The sequence below is a fragment of the Bufo bufo genome, chromosome 4 (genome assembly GCF_905171765.1).
Source record: "Bufo bufo chromosome 4, aBufBuf1.1, whole genome shotgun sequence".
Classification (NCBI taxonomy): domain Eukaryota; kingdom Metazoa; phylum Chordata; class Amphibia; order Anura; family Bufonidae; genus Bufo; species Bufo bufo.
This window is the reverse complement of record NC_053392.1, coordinates 620,340,927-620,359,097: the sequence shown is the minus strand read 5'-3', so window position 1 is coordinate 620,359,097 and position 18,171 is coordinate 620,340,927. Positions and strand designations below refer to the sequence as shown.

The 18,171-nt window shown below is 45.1% G+C and overlaps 1 long non-coding RNA gene across 1 annotated transcript; it reads right to left on the bottom strand.

Moving 5' to 3' along the window:
- Positions 1-5,717: 5,717 nt before the first annotated feature.
- Positions 5,718-18,171, bottom strand: LOC120999761. The gene is made up of 3 exons (XR_005778623.1): positions 18,129-18,171; positions 5,887-6,039; positions 5,718-5,774 (listed from the first exon to the last, which is right to left on the bottom strand). It is a non-coding gene; the product is annotated as an uncharacterized LOC120999761 (long non-coding RNA).

The following is an 18,171-nucleotide window of genomic DNA, read 5'->3' as shown; positions in this document are numbered from 1 at the left end:
TGGGACCTTTGAATTTTCCCAAGAGGCGAACAGGTCCACTTCCGGTATGCCCCATTTGTCTGTTATCATCTGGAAGATTTCTTTGTTCAAGGACCATTCCGATTGGACTATCTTTTTCCTGCTTAGGTAGTCGGCTTCTATATTCAGGGATACTATTAGGTGAACCGCTGAAATGGATTCTATGTTTATTTCTGCCCAACTGAAAATTTTCGAGGATCGTTTTAGTAGACTTTGTACCTCCTTGATGGTTTAGGTATTTTATTGTCGTCGTGTTGCCTGATAGTATTTTTAAATGACGACTCCGGAGCTGTGATTCTGCAATTTTCAGAGTTTCCCAAACCGCTCTCAGTTCTCTGTAGTTAGATTAGTGACCACTGATTGAACTGGACCATGGTCCCTGATAATAAACTCTTCCGATCTTCGACCCCCAGCCCCACTGGCTTGCATCTGTGGTGATCTGGGTGTGAGGTATCTTCTTCCACGTTATTCCTCTGGTCAAGTTCTCCTGGATCCTCCACCACTAAAGTGAGGATTTTATCCTCTGAGGTATGGAAACCCTGTGATCTAGAGAAAACTTTTTTGTCCCATACTCTGAGTATCCACATCTGAAGAGGTCTGAAGTGAATTTGACACCATTGTACTGATGGTATGCAGGAAGTGAGGACACCTAGAAGACTCATTGAGTCTCTGATGGAATAGGTTCTTTTGGATGAAAATACCTTGATCTTCCGTTGGATGTCTGATATCTTATCCCGAGGTAAACTGGTTAGCTGTTTTTGAGAGTCCAGGATAACTCCTAGGAACCTGATCTTGGTTGATGGTACAAGGTTCGATTTTGTTCTGTTGACCATCCATCCCAGTCTGTCCAATGTTAGAAGAAACACTTCCAGGTCTTTCTGTAGTTGGGAAGGAGAATTGATGCTTATTAAGAAATCGTCCAGATATGGGAAGATTGTTATCCTTTTTCCTCAGATATGCTACAACTTCTATTATCAGTTTTTGTGAACACCCGAGGCGCTGAGGATATGCCGAAAGGGAGAGAGGTAAATTGGTAGTGAAGAACAACCTCCCTGTGATCCTTTATTGCAAAGCTCAGAAATTGCTGGGAATTGTGGTGTATTGGAACATTGTAGTAAGCGTCACTTCAATCCACCATGCACATCACTGACTCCATCTGTAAGAGGGGAATGATTGAATTTAATGTCTCCATGCAAAACTTCTGATAAGAAATAAATCTGTTTAGGAGCTTCAAGTTTATAATGGTTCGAAAGGAACCTTCCTTCTTTTTCACCAGAAAGAGTCGAGTAGAACCCTTTCCCTCTTTCCAATGGGGGCACCTCTGTTATTATGTGTTTGGATATTAATTCCTGAACCCCCTTCCAAATTGGGCTTTGATATGTTGGAGTAGGGAGTTTTGAAACTATAAATCTTCTTGGGGGAAGGGTAGAAAAATGAATCCTGTAGCCTGACTTGATAATCTTTAGCGCCCATGGGTTTGAAGAGATTTCCTCCCAGAAGGGAAAAATTTCTTCAATCTTCCCCCCACTCTGGCGTCACAGATTTTCGTTTCCTTTTTGGGATGGGGCGAGGAAACCCCTTCCCCTTCCTCTTTTGGGGTAAGTATAACGCCCTGTTTTCCCTTTACCACTGCAAGGTCTGCTATGATTAGAGGGGACACGAAAGGGATATTTCCTTTTGTAGGACTTTTCCTCTGGGAAACCCTTCTTTTTATCCGAAGCTTTTTCAAGTATTTTATCTAATTCGGGCCCGAATATATACTCCCCAGAGAAAGGTATGGAACAAAGTCTCGATTTAGAGACCTTGTCTCCAGACCAACATTTGACCCATAGGGCTCTCCGAGCTGCATTTGAGAGTCCTGCGTCCTTAGCCACAAACCGAACGGACTTTGCAGAGGCATCAGCAAGAAATGCCGTGGAAGATTTTAAGAGTGGGAGCGCACTTAGGATTTCCTCGTTCTCAGAAACACGATTTTCTAACTCTGAAAGCCATACAAACATGGATCTGGCTACAGAGGTAGCAGCTATGTTGGATTTTAAATTGTACATGGCAGCCTCCCAGGACCTGCGTAATAGACCATCAGCATTCCTGTCCATAGGGTCTCTTAGTTGTGATGCGTCTTCCAAGGGTAGAGAAGTTTTTTTATTGACTTTCGCTACCTGAGCATCTATTTTAGGAATCATTAAATATTTTGGCTTCCTCCTGATCAAATAGACGGCTCTGATATGCTCTGGAGATTCCTAGACGCTTTTCTGGATCAGACCATTCGTCTAATATCAAACCCTTAATGTTTTCCCCACGCAGTCCACCGAAAATTTCCTCCTGAACAGAAGGGGTTGGTAGAATTTCCTCTACAGCCATACATCCATCGTTGCCCTGACTGCCTTGAGTAATTCTGGCATATCCTCTGAAAAAAAAAAAATGTCTACCCTCATGGATATCCCATTCGGATTGTCTGTCATCCTCCTTCCATGCTTTGGAGGAAGAGGCACCGTCAAATTCATCTGACTCAGATGAAAAAGAATCCCCTGTTCTCGGGCGCTTGTGTGGGGGCTCAGCCTGAGAAGGGGTATCTTTGTGTAGTCCAGACAGAGATGCCAAAGAAGATTTAATTTCCTCCTGCATCATGGTTCTGAACTCATCCATTAAAGATGGTTGTTCATCTCGTATAATCTTGGTGATACAATCACCGCATAACTTTTTTAGGTAGTCGTCAGGCAAACGTTTAAAGCAAGAAATGCATTTTGAGGATTTCTTTGGTTCCCTTTGCGCTTCTTTAGAAATCTAAGGGCAGAAGAATAAAGCCCCATTAGAAATATAGAGAAGCTCAATGTATCCCACATATGGCCAGAAAACCGGAAAAACTACATTGGATTAAATCTCCCCCACAGGGGGACTTACGCAAGGCGGCGCAGTGGCTTCTGAGTGCTCTGGTGCAGACATCCTGGAGGGATAGAGAGACAACAACTCACCGCAGCCAGGAACGCAGGGGGGGAAGGAGAAGATTTAAAATTTTCTTCCGGTCCCGCCGAATATGCGCTGCCTTCATCACTTCCGGTGAGGTCATTCCGGCGTCGGAAGTGACGTAATTTATATAGCGCCTGCCGGCTGGGCGCGTAACCGAGCTGGAACTACCGGAAACCAGGCGGGAGACAGCAGCCCCGGTAGCAGGCCCCAGATAAGACCAGAGCGAGGCCTCCCAATCCACTCCCTGCCCAGCGTTAGTACAGGGACCGCGGGAGGGCAGGGAGTCACCATGTGGAAATGGTGTTTAAGGTGCGCATCATCTTCATCTCCCTGGCGCAAGGCACACAAGGAGACCTTTCTCCGCCCCTGTCCTCTGTAGGGACAGGAAACACTGGTGTTGGTGGTGGGAGGGGGGTATTTAAACCTTTCTCTGCTTCCTGCCCCTACAGAGGTCAGGGGTCAATCTCCTTGTGTTGCCGTCGTGGTGATGCTATGGAAATAATAACAAAGATTGAGCAACTTTTTTTTAGAATTTGGCGTTATGCTGTTCCTCTTTTTCCTTCTGAAAATGTATGAATCCTGTACCTGTATATACTTATGGATAATATATGGTCCTTAGTGTGCTACCTTGTGCACCTACAGTATGTCTACCACATGAGTTTTTTGGGAAATAAAAACTGGCTACAATCTTGTTTTATACCATTACATGCCCTGTGTATGGATACGCTGTGAAAAATGGCCCAATGGTCGGCCTGAAACAAGTAAGTGATTGGGTCTTTGTTGTGTCTTATTTGGATATCCGTTCCTCAACATGGAAATTGCAGCACCGAAAAGGACAAGCCGCAAAGTGTACAAATCGAGGAAGTAGCACCTAGCTCCAATCTGTGGTATGTTCAAGGGGCATTAAACCCAGATTGAAAGCAAAATACAATGTACAATGCAAACTGAGAGTGACAGAGTCCTCAAACTGAGAGGCCTTGGTTTATCACTGTGGCAGATCGCTACATATCTAGGCCGAGATGTAAAACGCTGCGTGTCTTGGTGGTTGGGAGAACAACAACTAACTGGAATGACAGTAAGAGTTGCTGAGAGGAGAACCTCCGCACAGACTGATCGTCTGATTAGAAGAATGGCGCGTAGAGATCTTTTCTGACCTGCAAGTGAAACGGTCACATCTCAAACCCAGGGCAGCAAAGAGTGTCTACACAAACCACCTGAAGACATTTCCACTGACATCATGCCAACGCTCACAAAGGCTAGCATGGCATGATGGAAATGGAGGTCTATCCTCTTCGGTGAGGAGTCCCACTTTTGTCTCAGACACAGATAGCCGGAGATTGGCCTTGAGACCATGTGTGCAAAACCATGAAGACATCTTCACATGGGAACAGCACACTGGTCCTACTCTTAGGACTATGATGTGGGGTGGCATAATGTTCGGTAGCCAGACCCCTCTAGTCTTCATTTTAGGTACACTAACATCTCAGCCTTACATTGATTTGGTTATGGAACCGGAGATACGGCCATTTCTCCAAAGTGTCCCAGGAGCCACATGATCCTTGTGCTACTGTGAGCAGCGTGTGTGGCCTAAATGTGCTACCACGGCCTGCATCATCTCCAGACATGTCTCCTGACTTGTCTCTCAGAGCACAGCTGAGATGTTATTGATCAACAATTACAAAGGGAGCTGCCAGCAGTGGATTTTGAGGATTTGCAGGCTCAAATCCATTTAGCATGGCAGAACATTCCCCAAAAAAATGTTAGCAAGTGCGTATTTCTGTGCATAGTGCTCATTAATTAATACTGAATAATTTGAGATGTTTTGAATATTTAGTTTCCATTTTTTAGCATTTGCATATCATTAACATGTCTATCGATCCTGTGATTTCCATAATTCCATGGGTTTTCCTTTTTGGGGCTGCAATTTCAATGTTGTGCTTAATGTGTGTCAGGGGCGTAGATCTAGTGGAAGCAGCTGCTACGGGGCCCAAACTCAGAAGGTGCCCATCCAGGAGGAGGGCTGAAAGATTGTATTGTCAAAGCCTCCGCAACAGCATTATACAGTGACACTATACAGTATATACACTGTATAAGTGTGGAAAAAGGATGGACTGGCTGCTGGGCCACGGGAGTGGAGGTAGCATGGGAGGAGGAGGAAGGGGGGTGTAGAAGTTGCTGGATGGGAGGGGCATTTAAAAATTTGCTGTGGGGCCAAGTCATTTCTAATTACACCACTGATGTGCATCATAAAGCCTGAAGTTTTATCGTTCTTTGGATGCTGGACCCTCTTCATTAACCAATAGGAAACACACACAGTGACTGAATACATTGTCTATATGTGATGATCAGATGATGGGGGAATCTGACTCTTAAACCTGTTCTCTCCTCTACAGTCATGGAAGGTCTCCTCTTACCCGGTGATGTGAGGGACTGGTGATTCTCCATCATGACGTCCTTGTACAGATCCTTGTGTCCTTCTAAATATTCCCACTCCTCCATGGAGAAATAGACAGCGACATCCTGACACCTTATAGGAACCTGACAACACAAGGACACAGTCATTACCAGACCCCTCCCTTGTCGTTATCGTATAATGTCCCAGCATTCCCAGCAGCGCTCACCTCTCCGCTCAGCAGCTCAGTGATCCTGGTGGTAAGTTCTAGGATCTCCTGCTCATGTATCAGGGAATGAGGTGGAGGCTCGGTGATGGGGCTCTGGGTCCTGCTCCATCCTCCTGACACACGGGGTGTCACACACTCACCAGACGACTTCTTCACTACTGTGTAATCCTGTGTATGGGGAGATGCCGATCACTACAGAGATTCTAAGAATCCTTCACCTTTCCAGACATTTCCCTGTTTTATTACTAGAGATAAGAGTGACGTCATGTGAGACTCTCACCTCTCCAGTTATCAAGGAGATGATCTCCAGGGTGAGGTCTAGTATCCTTGCAGCCATGTGGTTTCTGTCCTTGTACAGATCCTTGCATCCTTCTAAATACTCCCACTCCTCCATGGAGAAATAGAGAGCGATATCCTGACACCTTATAGGAACCTGACAACACAAGAATACAGTTATCTGGATCACGGACTTAGATTCAGGATGGTTGCCTGCAGAGTCACGCTGGACCTACCTCTATCAGCACTCCGTCATCCGAAACTAATCAATCTTAGCTTCCACCACTCGTCACATCAGGCTGACGAGACACCTTGCATTAAATAATACCTACATACTCTACAACTGCTAGCATTCACAGGTTAATACCACACTATAGGTAGCGCTTCTTCTAAGGTCATGGAATCGTTAGAACACAAGAAGGTTCTTATTAAAGGGCTTCTGTCACCCCACTAAAGTGATTTTTTTTTTTTGGGCTAGTTAAATTAGTTATATTGCGATATATGAAAATATAATTATATTTTCATATATCGCAATATAACTAATTTAACTAGCCCAAAAAATGGGCTTTGATCCAGCAGTTTCTTCAAAAAACAAAGTTTTATAATATGTAAATTGGGTCTCTACCAGCAAGTAGGGCGGCTACTTGCTGGTAGCTGCTGCAGAAATCCACCCCCTCGTCGTGTTGATTGACAGGGCCAGCCGGGATCTCCTCCTCCGGCCAGCCCTGTCGGCATTTCAAAAATCGCGCGCCTGTGTTGATTCGGCATGCCGATGACGTCTTCTATTTCGGTGATGTCATCGGCGCAGGCGCACTGAGGGAGTTCTGAGGAGACGAGCCTCCTCATCTCAGAGCGCCTGCGCCGAATCAACACAGGCGCGCGATTTTTGAATTACTGACAGGGCTGGCCGGAGGAGGAGATCCCGGCTGGCCCTGTCAATCAACACGACGAGGGGGCGGATTTCTGCAGCAGCTACCAGCAAGTAGCCGCCCTACTTGCTGGTAGAGACCGAATTTACATATTATAAAACTTCGTTTTTTGAAGAAACTGCTGGAGCAAGGTAAGTAACACAATTATATTTTCATATATCGCAATATAACTAATTTAACTAGCCCAAAAAAAAAAAATATATATCACTTTAGTGGGGTGACAGAAGCCCTTTAAAGTGAAGTTTTAATATTAAAAAAGGACATTGCATATAAACAATGGGGTCATCATAGAAAATACAACATAAAATATACAGACATATAAACACAGTGCAAAATAACAGTTTGGAAAATAAAAGGGATAAAAACAGAACTTAATACGTTAAAAAACGGTTAAGTCCGGTTGCCTCGAGAAGCATAAATATTGGTCAGCCATCAAACTTGTGATCCCCAATGAAATGACAGTTTGCTTTTCTCCATGCCCGTGTTAAAAAGAGTCTGTAGATTCCCCCATAACATCCCCCCCTCCCCCGGTAAGTGTAATCTTAAATTTCCCTTACACCCATGACAGCACCCTTGAGAGACGACTAGAATAGTAATAGCTTGGGGGGGCTACAGCCTGCAGGACTTTCCTGCCAAAAGATAGCCGGTCCTTAGAGTCTAAATCTAATCTGTAGTGATGAAAAAAAGTACATGGAGACTTCCAGGTAGCAACCCTACAAATTTGTTCTAGAGATGCATTAGACCTCTCTGCCCAAGAGGTAGAAATGGATCTGGTTGAGCGAGCACCAAATCCCAAAGGAGGAGTTTCCCCTGCTGAGGAATAGGCTAAGGTAATAGCACCAACTATCCATCTAGTAAGTGTTCTAGAAGAAGCATTGAGACCAAATTGTACAAAAAGTCTGGAGGATTTTCTCCATTGACTAGTGAGTGACTTTCAAGTATTCAGACAGGCATCTTTTCACGTCTAGACAATGGAGCCTCCTCTCTTTCTCATTCTTTGGGGGCTGACACAAGGATGGAAGAACAATGTCTTGGGTTCTATGAAACAGTGAGACCACATTAGGTAAAAAGAAAGGAAGGATCTGGTTTAATGAGCACTCTATCCTCCAAGGAGGTTAGTATAAGGAGGAGAGGCTGAAACGGTAGAAATCTCTCCCACGCGCCTGGCAGAGGTAATTGCCACTAGAAACACGGTTTTAAACGACAAATTTTTAATAGACAAGTCCTGTAGTGGTTCAAAAAGGGGGCTCCATCATTCTAGACAAAACTAGATTAAGATCCCACTGGCGAACTGAGGGTCTGATCACAGGTTTAATCCTACTAATTGCTTTAAAGAATCTCCTAATCCAAGGATTGGCAATAGGGAAATCAAAAAAAGCACTAAGGGCAGAAACTTGTACCTTTAGAGTGCTAGGTCTTAGGTTCTTATCGAGACCCCTTTGTAAAAAAAATAAAAAAATAATCTAAATATTTTAGACATAGGAGGAGAACTGAAGGGATCTACTGGGTTTTTAGAGAAGTTTAATAAAGGTCTTCCATATTCTGAGGTAAATGGTAGAGGTTTTTTCTACATGATAATAGGGTAGATACAACTTCCTTAGACAGACCTCTGCGCTCTAGGATTTCCCTTTCAAATACCAGGCTGTTAGATGAAGGTGTCTCACTTCTAGATGGAAGACAGGACCCTGAAACAACAGATCCTGCCTGTCCGGAAGAATCTAAGGATCTGTTAAGAAAGCTTTCTCAACCAGGTGAACCATGTTCTCCTTGGCCAGAGGGGGGCGATCAAAATGATCCTCATCTGTTCCTGCCTCAGCTTTTGTAAGACTCTCAGAAGAAGCCTCAGCGGATGGAAGTCGTACAGAAGCTGATTCGGCCACAGAAGGGAGAATATTCAGATTTTAGGGAAAAGAATAGGTTGCATTTTTTGTTTTCTTTGGTTGCGAATAGGTCTACTTGAGGATGGCCCCAGAGCTGAATTATCTGGTTGAAGACCTCTTGGTTTTAACACCATTCTCCCTGGTCTGCTTAGATAGTCTTCCAGCTTGTTTTCTGTTCCATTTAAGTGTACTGCTTTGATAAAAGGAACATAAGGAATAATCAGGGAAAAAATTTCTGCGGCTAAGGACATAAGATTTTTTGATCTGGTCCCTCTTTGACGGTTTAGGTAGGATACCACCGTGGCATTGTCTGAGAAGATTTTTATTCCCTTTCCTTGTATTATGGGTAGGAATTCTCTTAAGGCAAATAAAACTTCTCTGAGCTCTCATGTTCTGGGAGTCCTGACTCTCTATTGAGCTCCATACCCCCTGTCGAACGCCCCACTGACTACAGGCGCCCCACCCGGTCGGACTGGCGTCTGTGGTGATGGTTATCTGCTCCTGTAGATCCCAAGGGAGGCCCTGAGACAGATTTGAAGGATCCAGCCACCCGATTAATGATTGTATCACCTAAGGGGTGAGAGGAAGTGGGGCATTCAATGGGGATAGTGATTCCTGCCACATCCCTAGAATCTGCCATTGAAGTGTTCTGGAGTGAAACTGGGCCAAATTGACTGCGGGAAATATGGAGGTCATTCTGCCTAATACTGCCATTCCCTGTCTGATGGTTCGATCTTTTGAGGCTACCAGGGACCGCACATCTTCTCTTAAATCGGGATATCTTGTGCTGAGGAAGGATACAACGTAGGTTTACCGAGTCCAGAATCCGTCCTAAAAATACACAACTTTGGGAAGGGGTCAGTTTTGACTTTGCCCAGTTTATCTGCCATCCTAGTTTTGTCAAAATTTGCAATACTTCTTGGAGATGAGCGGTTAAAAGGTTTTCTGATTCTGCCACCACTAGAAGATCATCCAAATAAGGAATAACCAAAATGTCTCTTTCCCTTATGTGGGTCATAACCTCTGCCATCAACTTTGTAAAGAGTCTGGGGGCCTGAGATATTCCAAACGGAAGTGCTCTGTATTGTAGATGATGGACTTAGCCTTCCATGGAAACTGCCACTCTGAGATATTTTTGGAAATCTGCATAAATTGGGATGGGGTAATAGGCACCTTTTATATCTATGGTGGCCATGACACAGTCTTTGAATAGATGTTTTATTGCAGACTGTATAGATTCCATTCAGAATTTTTTGTATCTTAGGAACGGATTTAAGTCGCTCAGGTTTATGATCATTCTGAATGCTCCTTCTGGTCTGGGTACAAGAAAAAGGGACGAATAAAAACCCCTCTAGAACCTTTTTCTCTAGAAGGGAAAAAAAAAAACTTATTGTTTTAGTGCTAGGTTTCTTGTAGAATTTTACATAAGATTTGTACTCTTTAATCTTTCCGGTGGGGGAGAGAAACTCTAGACGGAACCAGTATTTTATAATACCAAGAATCCACAGGCTTGATGAGATTTTTTCCCAAGCCCAAGAAAAATAAATAAATAAATAAAATAAAAAAAAGAGTCTTCCCCCCCACAGGACAGAAACAGTCATTGTTAACCAACCTTGGACCCTGGAGTGGACTGTGAATTAAAGAGAAATCCTTTTATCCTTCCTATTTCTGTTTTCTTGTTGAAAATTCTGTCTTTTGTCTCTATTGAAAAAAAAATATATATCTACGAAAAAACTGTTGTCTTTTGGGAGGTCTGGAGACAGAAAAGACTGTAATTAGACTTACCGGTAATTCTGTTTCCTTGAGTCCACCATGACGGCTCTACTATGAGATTGACCCTTGACCTCTGTAGGGGCAGGAACACACAGAGTTTAAAAGGCCACCACCCACACTCACCCTCAGTGCTTTCCAAATTACCAAGTGGGTGTAGCCTTAACCTAGGCAAGTATATGAATATATACTTTTTTTTTTAATTTTTTTTTTTTGAGTATTAATTCATACTCAACCCCTCCTTAAATCTCAGGGGGGGAAATCTGGGCCGTCATGGTGGACTCAAGGAAACAGAATTACCGGTAAGTCCAATTACGGTCTTTCCATTTCGTCCACCATGACGGCTCTACTATGAGAACTACCAGATTATTAAACAGGGTGGGTAACTGCTTGTAGAACCTTCTGACCGAAGGTTAAATCCGCAGAAGCTGACACATTAATCCGGTAATGTTTGATAAAAGTACTTATATTCGACCAGGTGGCTGCTTTACAAATCCTATCAAGGGAGACACCTCCTCTTTCTGCCCATGAAGACGCCATAGCTCTTGTAGAGTGAGCTTTTATATTCGTGGGGCTATCTAGACCCAACTTCTGGTAGCAGCAAATAATAGTAGATCTGATCCATCTTCCGATCGTGGCTTTGGATGCCTTTTTCCCCCTGTTTGGACCCCCATACTGAACGAAAAGGTTATCATCTTTCCTAAATTCTTTTGTTAAGTCCAGGTATTGTATGATAGTATCCCGGACGTCCAGGAGCTGGAACTGATCTTGTGATGGGTCGTCCTTGGGAAAAGATGGAAGGATGATCTCTTGGTCTCTGTGAAAGTCCGACACCACTTTTGGGAGAAAACCTGGATCTAAACGTAAAACTATTCTGTCCGGGAAGATCGTGAGGTATGGTTCCCTGCAGGACAGCGCTTGGATTTCACCCAGACGTCTGGCTGAAGTGATTGCCACTAGGAAGGCTGCTTTTAAAGATAGGTGTTTGAGAGATATATCCTGCGTAGGAGAAAAAGGCGAATTCGTAAGGTTTTTTAGGACCAAGTTTAGATCCCATTGAGGCGTCCTAGGGGTTAGGGAAGGTCTCAATCTTGAGGCAGCTTTTATGAACCTCCTTATCCACCTGTGACTGGCCAGGTCCGTATCATAACAAGCCCCCAAAGCAGAGATCTGTACTTTGAGAGTACTTGGTCTAAGGCCCAGATCTAACCCTCGTTGGAGGAAGTCTAGCACTTTTTTAATATTGGGAGAAGAGTTTACGGGAGGAGTCTGGCCAAGCCAACTACAATATTTTTTCCATATCTTAAGATATATTGCGAAGTAACTTCTTTCCTGCTGGACTTAAGGGTGTTTATGACTTTCTCTGATATCCCTCTGCTTTTTAGGATTTCGCGTTCAGGATCCAGACCGATAGTCTGAAAAGACCTGGATTCTGGTGAAGAATTGGACCCTGAGAGATAATGTCCTCCCGTGGGGGGATTATCCAGGGTTCTTCCAGAGCTAGTTCTTTTAACACTGGGAACCAATTCCTTTTTGTCCAGTACGGGACAACCAGTATTACTGTTACTGGGTCCGATTTATTTTCTGCAGCACCCTGGGTATTAATGGCCAAGGGGGGAAGGCATAGGCTAGATCCCAAGACCACCTGACTGAAAATGCGTCTGTCGCCCAAGGGTTGTCTCTTGGAATAAGGGAGCAAAAGGGATGGACCTTTGCGTTCTTTTTTGATGCAAACAGGTCTATCTTGGGGGTCCCCCACCTCCTGGTAATCTGCTCAAATACGATTGAGTTTAGGGCCCATTCCCCCGGATCTATGGTTACTCTGCTGAGAAAATCCGCCTGTATGTTTTCTGTACCCTTTAGATGGATAGCAGTGATGGATAGAACGTTCTTTTCCGCCCAGGAGAATATTTTTTCTGCCAATTCCTTTAAGCCTGATGATCGTGTGCCCCCCTGATGTTTCAGGTATGCTACGGCTGTTACGTTGTCCGAGAGGATTTTTAGGTGTTTTCCGGAGACCCTGTCCTGTGACACCTTCAGCACCTCCCAGATTGCCCTCAATTCTCTGTGATTTGAGGAACATTTTCTCATGGCGTCCGACCAAGTGCCCTGGTAATTTATCGAGCCTATTTTTGCTCCCCATCCTGTACCACTTGCATCCGTGTTTATTTGAATCTCCGGATCTTTTACCCAGGGTACACCCTTTTGCAGGTTTTCCTCTTTCATCCACCATTTTAAATCTGATTTTACCTGACTCGGGATGGGGATTTTTTTCTCTAGAAAGCACTGTCACTTGTCCCAAATTCTCAGGATCCAAGATTGGAGAATCCTGGTGTGGGCCTGAGACCAAGACACTGCTGTTATGCAGGAGGTCATTGTGCCTAGGAGGCTCATGCATTGTGAATGGAGCACTGGGATTGACTTCGGAATTTTTGTGTTTTTTCCATAAACGACGTAACTTTTTCCCGAGGGAGGGATGTCACCTGGGAGACCGAGTCCAGTATTACCCCCAGAAATTTCATTTTGGTTGAGGGGACTAAACTTGATTTTTTCAGGTTTATTACCCACCCCAGGTCTGAAAACCTGTGCATCAGGTCTCTGGTAATGCTGGTTGTCTCCTGCTCCGAGGGTCCCAGGACCAGAAAGTCGTACAAGTATGGGAAAATTTTTATCCCTTCTGCTCTCAGAGGGGATATCATTTCTACTACTAGTTTTGTGAATACCCTTGGTGCAGATGAGATTCCAAAGGGTAATACGGTGAACTGGAAGTGTCTTACAACTCCTGAGCTGTCCACTAGGGCAAACCTGAGGAATTTTTGCGATGATCTGTTTATGGGGACGTGATAGTACGCGTCTTTTAAATCTATGGACGTCATGAAGTCTCCTGTTCTGATCAGGGGAATGATGGATGTTACAGATTCCATCCTGAATTTCCTGTATGCGACCGCTTTGTTTAATCCTTTTAGATTTATAATAGTGCGGAAGGTACCATCTGGTTTTTGTACCAGAAATAGACTGGAATAATAACCCCTTCCTCTTTCTGTACTTGGGACTTCTGTCACAACGCCTGAGTCTATAAGTTGCAGGATACCCTGCCAGATTTTTTCTATTATTTTTGGGCTGTGAGAGGTTATTTTGAACCTCTTTGGAGGGACTGAGGAACATTCTATCCGGTAGCCATCCCGAATTATATTTAGGGCCCATGGATTTTTTGTAATGGACTCCCACTGGGACCGAAAATTCCGCAGTCTTCCCCCTACTCTGGCGTCATTGTTTATCTTTATTTTGGGGGTTAAAAAGGAAACCTCTGCCTTTTCCCCCCTTCTGGTAACTCCACCTACCCCCCTTTCCTTTGCCCCTATAGGGTCTAGTTTGGGAGTTGGAGGAACGAAAGCGCTTCTTTTTGGTCTCTTCCGGGAACCCCTTTTTTTTGTCTGCAGCCTTTTCCAGGATAGAGTCTAATACGGGTCCAAAAACGTATTCCCCAGAAAACGCTATGGAGCATAGTTTTGCTTTTGATGCTCTATCCCCTCCCCAGGCTTTCATCCACAAAGCTCTCCTTGCGGAATTGGTGAGGGCCGCATCCTTAGCGGCGAACCTCACCGATTCCGCCGAGGCATCCGCCAAGAAGGCCGTGGCAGATTTGAGGAGTGGGATAGAGCTCAATATTTCCTCCCTAGGAGTCTTGTTTTTGATATGTTCTTCTAGTTCGTTAAGCCAAAAACACATAGATCTTGCGACCGATGTTGCGGCTATGTTGGTTTTGACCCCAAACATAGCTGTCTCCCAGGATTTCTTTAGGAGAGAGTCGGCTTTCCTTTCCATTGGGTCCTGTAGTTGTGAAGAGTCCTCAAATGGGAGGGAAGTCTTCTTAACTACTTTCGCCACTTGGATGTCAATTTTGGGGGTCTCGTTAAATAATTTGACGTCCGCTGGATCAAACAACAACCGGTTTCTGAATTCCCGAGATACCCCTAGTCTCCTCTCGGGGTCAGTCCACTCGTCTAAGATCATGTCCTTAAAATTTTCATTCATTGGGAAAACTTTTAACTTTTTTGCTCTGAGTCCCCCGAACATCTCGTCTAAGACGGACCTTGGTTTTTTCACCTCCTCGATCCCCATGGTTGCTCTGACAGCTCCCAATAGCTCCTCCATATCCTCGGAAGAAAAGAAATATTTTTTATTATCTTCCATTATCTCGCCCTCTGATAGAACGTCAAAGTCCACATTCTGTCCAGAGGTGGAGGCCCCCTCGTCCATAATCTCCGAAACAGAGGAGGATGGGGCGGATAATTTAGGTTTTTTTGCAGCAGGAGACGGGGCTGATCTGAGGGAGGCCAAAGAGGACTTAATTTCGTTCTGAATAAGCGTTTTGACCTCGGACAAAATTGATGGCTGCTCCTCTTTTATAAGGTCTTTTATGCAGCTCTGGCAGAGCTTCTTTTTATAATTCTCGGGAAGCTTCTTATTACAAGTTGCACATCTTTGAACTTTAGACCTTGTTCTGGGCTCTTTAACTCCCTATAAAAGAGAGGAGCAGCCAGGCATCAATAGACAAAACAGCAAGTAAGTCAAAAAAGGATACATCATTTTGTCTTTCCCCACAGGGGAACTCACTGTTGGAGTAGCCGAGGGAGTTTCAGAGTCCATCTGGGCTGTAGAGGCGTCCGGGGCTTAGGGAGCAGACATTAGTGCTGTATGCGCCAGGAGGAAGATCGGTGCCACTGCCTGTTTGAATCTGCCGCCACAAGTAGTCAGTCCGGTGTCTGACGTCACCGCCGTGCTCCCGATCCAAGCTCCGCCCCTTCCGCCTCCAGCCGCCGGGAGCAGAGAGTAATGCTGAGGCTTCTCTGACGTCACCGCCCCAGACTCGGCGTTCAGCATGCTGCTTCCCTGCGGTCAGCTTCCTCAACATAGGGAAGGGGGACCGCACTGTGGGGAGGGATACAGGCTCCTGGTACAGAAGAGAGATCGGCTCCATATGAATCCCCTGCCCAGCTTTGGACCAGACCGCAGGAGGGCAGGGGACGAGGATGGAATCCTCAGGTATTTTATAAAATAATAAACTTTTTCTTCACCTCCACCAGGAGGGCTCTCTGTGTGGTTGACCCCGTAGGGACAGGAAACACTGAGGGTGAGTGTGGGTGGTGGCCTTTTAAACTCTGTGTGTTCCTGCCCCTACAGAGGTCAAGGGTCAATCTCATAGTAGAGCCGTCATGGTGGACGAAATGGAAACCCCTTTTTGTTATCAGAGGCCTTCTCTAGAAGGTCATCCAAGACCGGTCCAAAGAGATAATCTCCCTGGCACGGAATAGAGCAAAGTTTATTCTTTGAACCCGTGTCACCAGACCATCCCTTAAGCCAAATAGCTCTCCTGGCAGAATTAGATAGAGCTGCTGACCTCGCATTTAATTTTAATGCATCCGCAGAAGCATCCGAGATTAAGTCTACTGCTTTAAGGATGGTGGGGAACACTGCTAGTAATTGGTCTCTGGAGGTTTTACTCTGGTAATGGGACTCCAGTTCTTTTAGCCATAACTTAAACAATCTGGCAGTAGAAGTGGTGGCAATATTCGGTTTAAATGCCTGGGTAGAGGCCTCCCATACTTTTTTAAGGTAAACTTCTGCTCGTCTATCCACAGGATCTTTTAAAGGTGCCAAGATCTTCAAATGGCAAATTTAGGAGGCCTGTCCCAGCAGGAGGACTCAGCCTCCTCAAAGGGGTATTTTCTTTTCACATTTTTGGGAATAAAGAAATGTCGCCAGGTTTTTTCCATCCTTTCTGAATACATTTTTTTATGTTTTCATTTAATGGAAACATTCTTGATCTTTTGTGCCCCAGATCACCAAACATTATATCTTGGACAGACTTTTGTTCTCTACATTCATCCACTTTCACAATAGCCTTCAGCAGAGATTTCGTATCCTCAGGGAAAAAATAAAGGTCTACCCGTGGTTTCTTCATCCGAAGAAGGGTTTGAAACTTCTAAGATTTCTCCATGCTCGTTCTCGTCTGAAGAACCTGATTCAGATACCATGGCAGAGTGACTCAGTTTGCCTGAGGCTGAAGAAGGGAGGCTCCTAAACATTTTTATTGAATCAGAAACTTCGGATTTGACAATATCCTTAATACTCTGAAGCATAGATGGGGATTCCTCTTCTACCACCTTATCCACACAATGCAGACATAATAACTTAGACCAGGAAGGGGCAAGCTTTTTCTTGCATACAGAACACACTTTCCCTCTGGTCCTTGTGGTAGCTTTCCTAGGGCCCTCTTTGACACTCTAAAATTAAAAAAATATTAGAACCTGACTGAGGAAAATAGAAGTAGGGGATTGACCCCCATACCCCACCAGTAGTATGGGTCTGGCGTCATGACCCTTCTGGACGTCGGCGCGCTGACTACTCTCCTCCTCCATTATAGCAGACAGGGATAGATCGTCTTCCATAAGAGATCCACCAATGCTTATAGGCTGGCTGGGTTCTTTCTGACCACGCGCTAAAGGGTTTTAAATACCCTAGGTCGGGTCCCTGCCGATGCTCCAATGCGGCCTCAGTAGGAGAAGTCCCTCCCCCACTTCCGGAACGCTCACCGCGTGCGTTCCAAATACCATAAGCTGCGCAACTTCCGGTACATGCACAGGTCACGCGGAACAAAACTCTCCCCCCGCCTCTGTAAGTTTCCCAGGCAGGGAGGCAGGCAGAGAAAGGCCCCAGACTTCCTAAACACCGCCAGGAAGATCCGGCATGTCAGCATCACCTCACGGTAATGCTGGGACTGCCCAGGAACACCGGCCCGATGATGTATCTAGGACCCAGAAGGAGGACCCCAGACTTTGCAGGCGGCTCCTAGTGGAGACTTACGCCGAACCAGGTAACCCCTATCAAGAGGGTCTTCAGGGGCTCCTGCAGCCTAAATCTTGCTCTCCACAAAATATCGTCCTATCCATAGGACAGGAAACAGGAACTGGTGGTATAGGGGCAGGGCCCCTCCTTAAGAGCTCTCCACGAAAGTTCCTGTTTCCTGTCCTGGATGGAGGCGGTCTCTCAAGGGTGCTGTCATGGGCGTAAGGGAAATCTTTGTATTGCAATATCTTTTCGGATTACCTCCATCCACTCTGTCCTAATGTCCCGCACAAGTGCGTAACAAACATGGCGGAGGTAATGGCAGGATGGCTGGAGTTATCCAATTTCTCCCCGTTACTGAGCTGGGATCTATTTGATTTTGATACCATGAAAGCATATCCATGGCCTGAGTTCTTAAGAGGAAGCAGGTGGACCAAATATGGATTAGGCCACGTATTTCTTTGATGTATATTTCAAGATAGGGGTTTCATGTGTGACCTCGGCTGGAGCGGACACTAGCCTTTTCCTGACCCCTCTATCGGTTCTGGTCGGTGTAAAGTTTTGTATATGAACCTCATGCCATCTTCATATTTAGGGGTCTCTGAAGTTGTTCCATCTTACTGATTTTATGGCTACAATCTCCTGACCTGGCTTTGGAGAGGGAACATGGACGAGGTTATGACCCAATGTAAAGGGAGGGGTTGCCTACTCCTAACAATAGTTTGGATATTTGGATACCTCTATCACCACAACAGTCATTACCAGACCCCTCCCTTGGCGTTATTGTATAATGTCCCAGCATTCTCAGCAGCGCTCACCTCTCCGCTCAGCAGCTCAGTGATCCTGGTGGTAAGTTCTAGG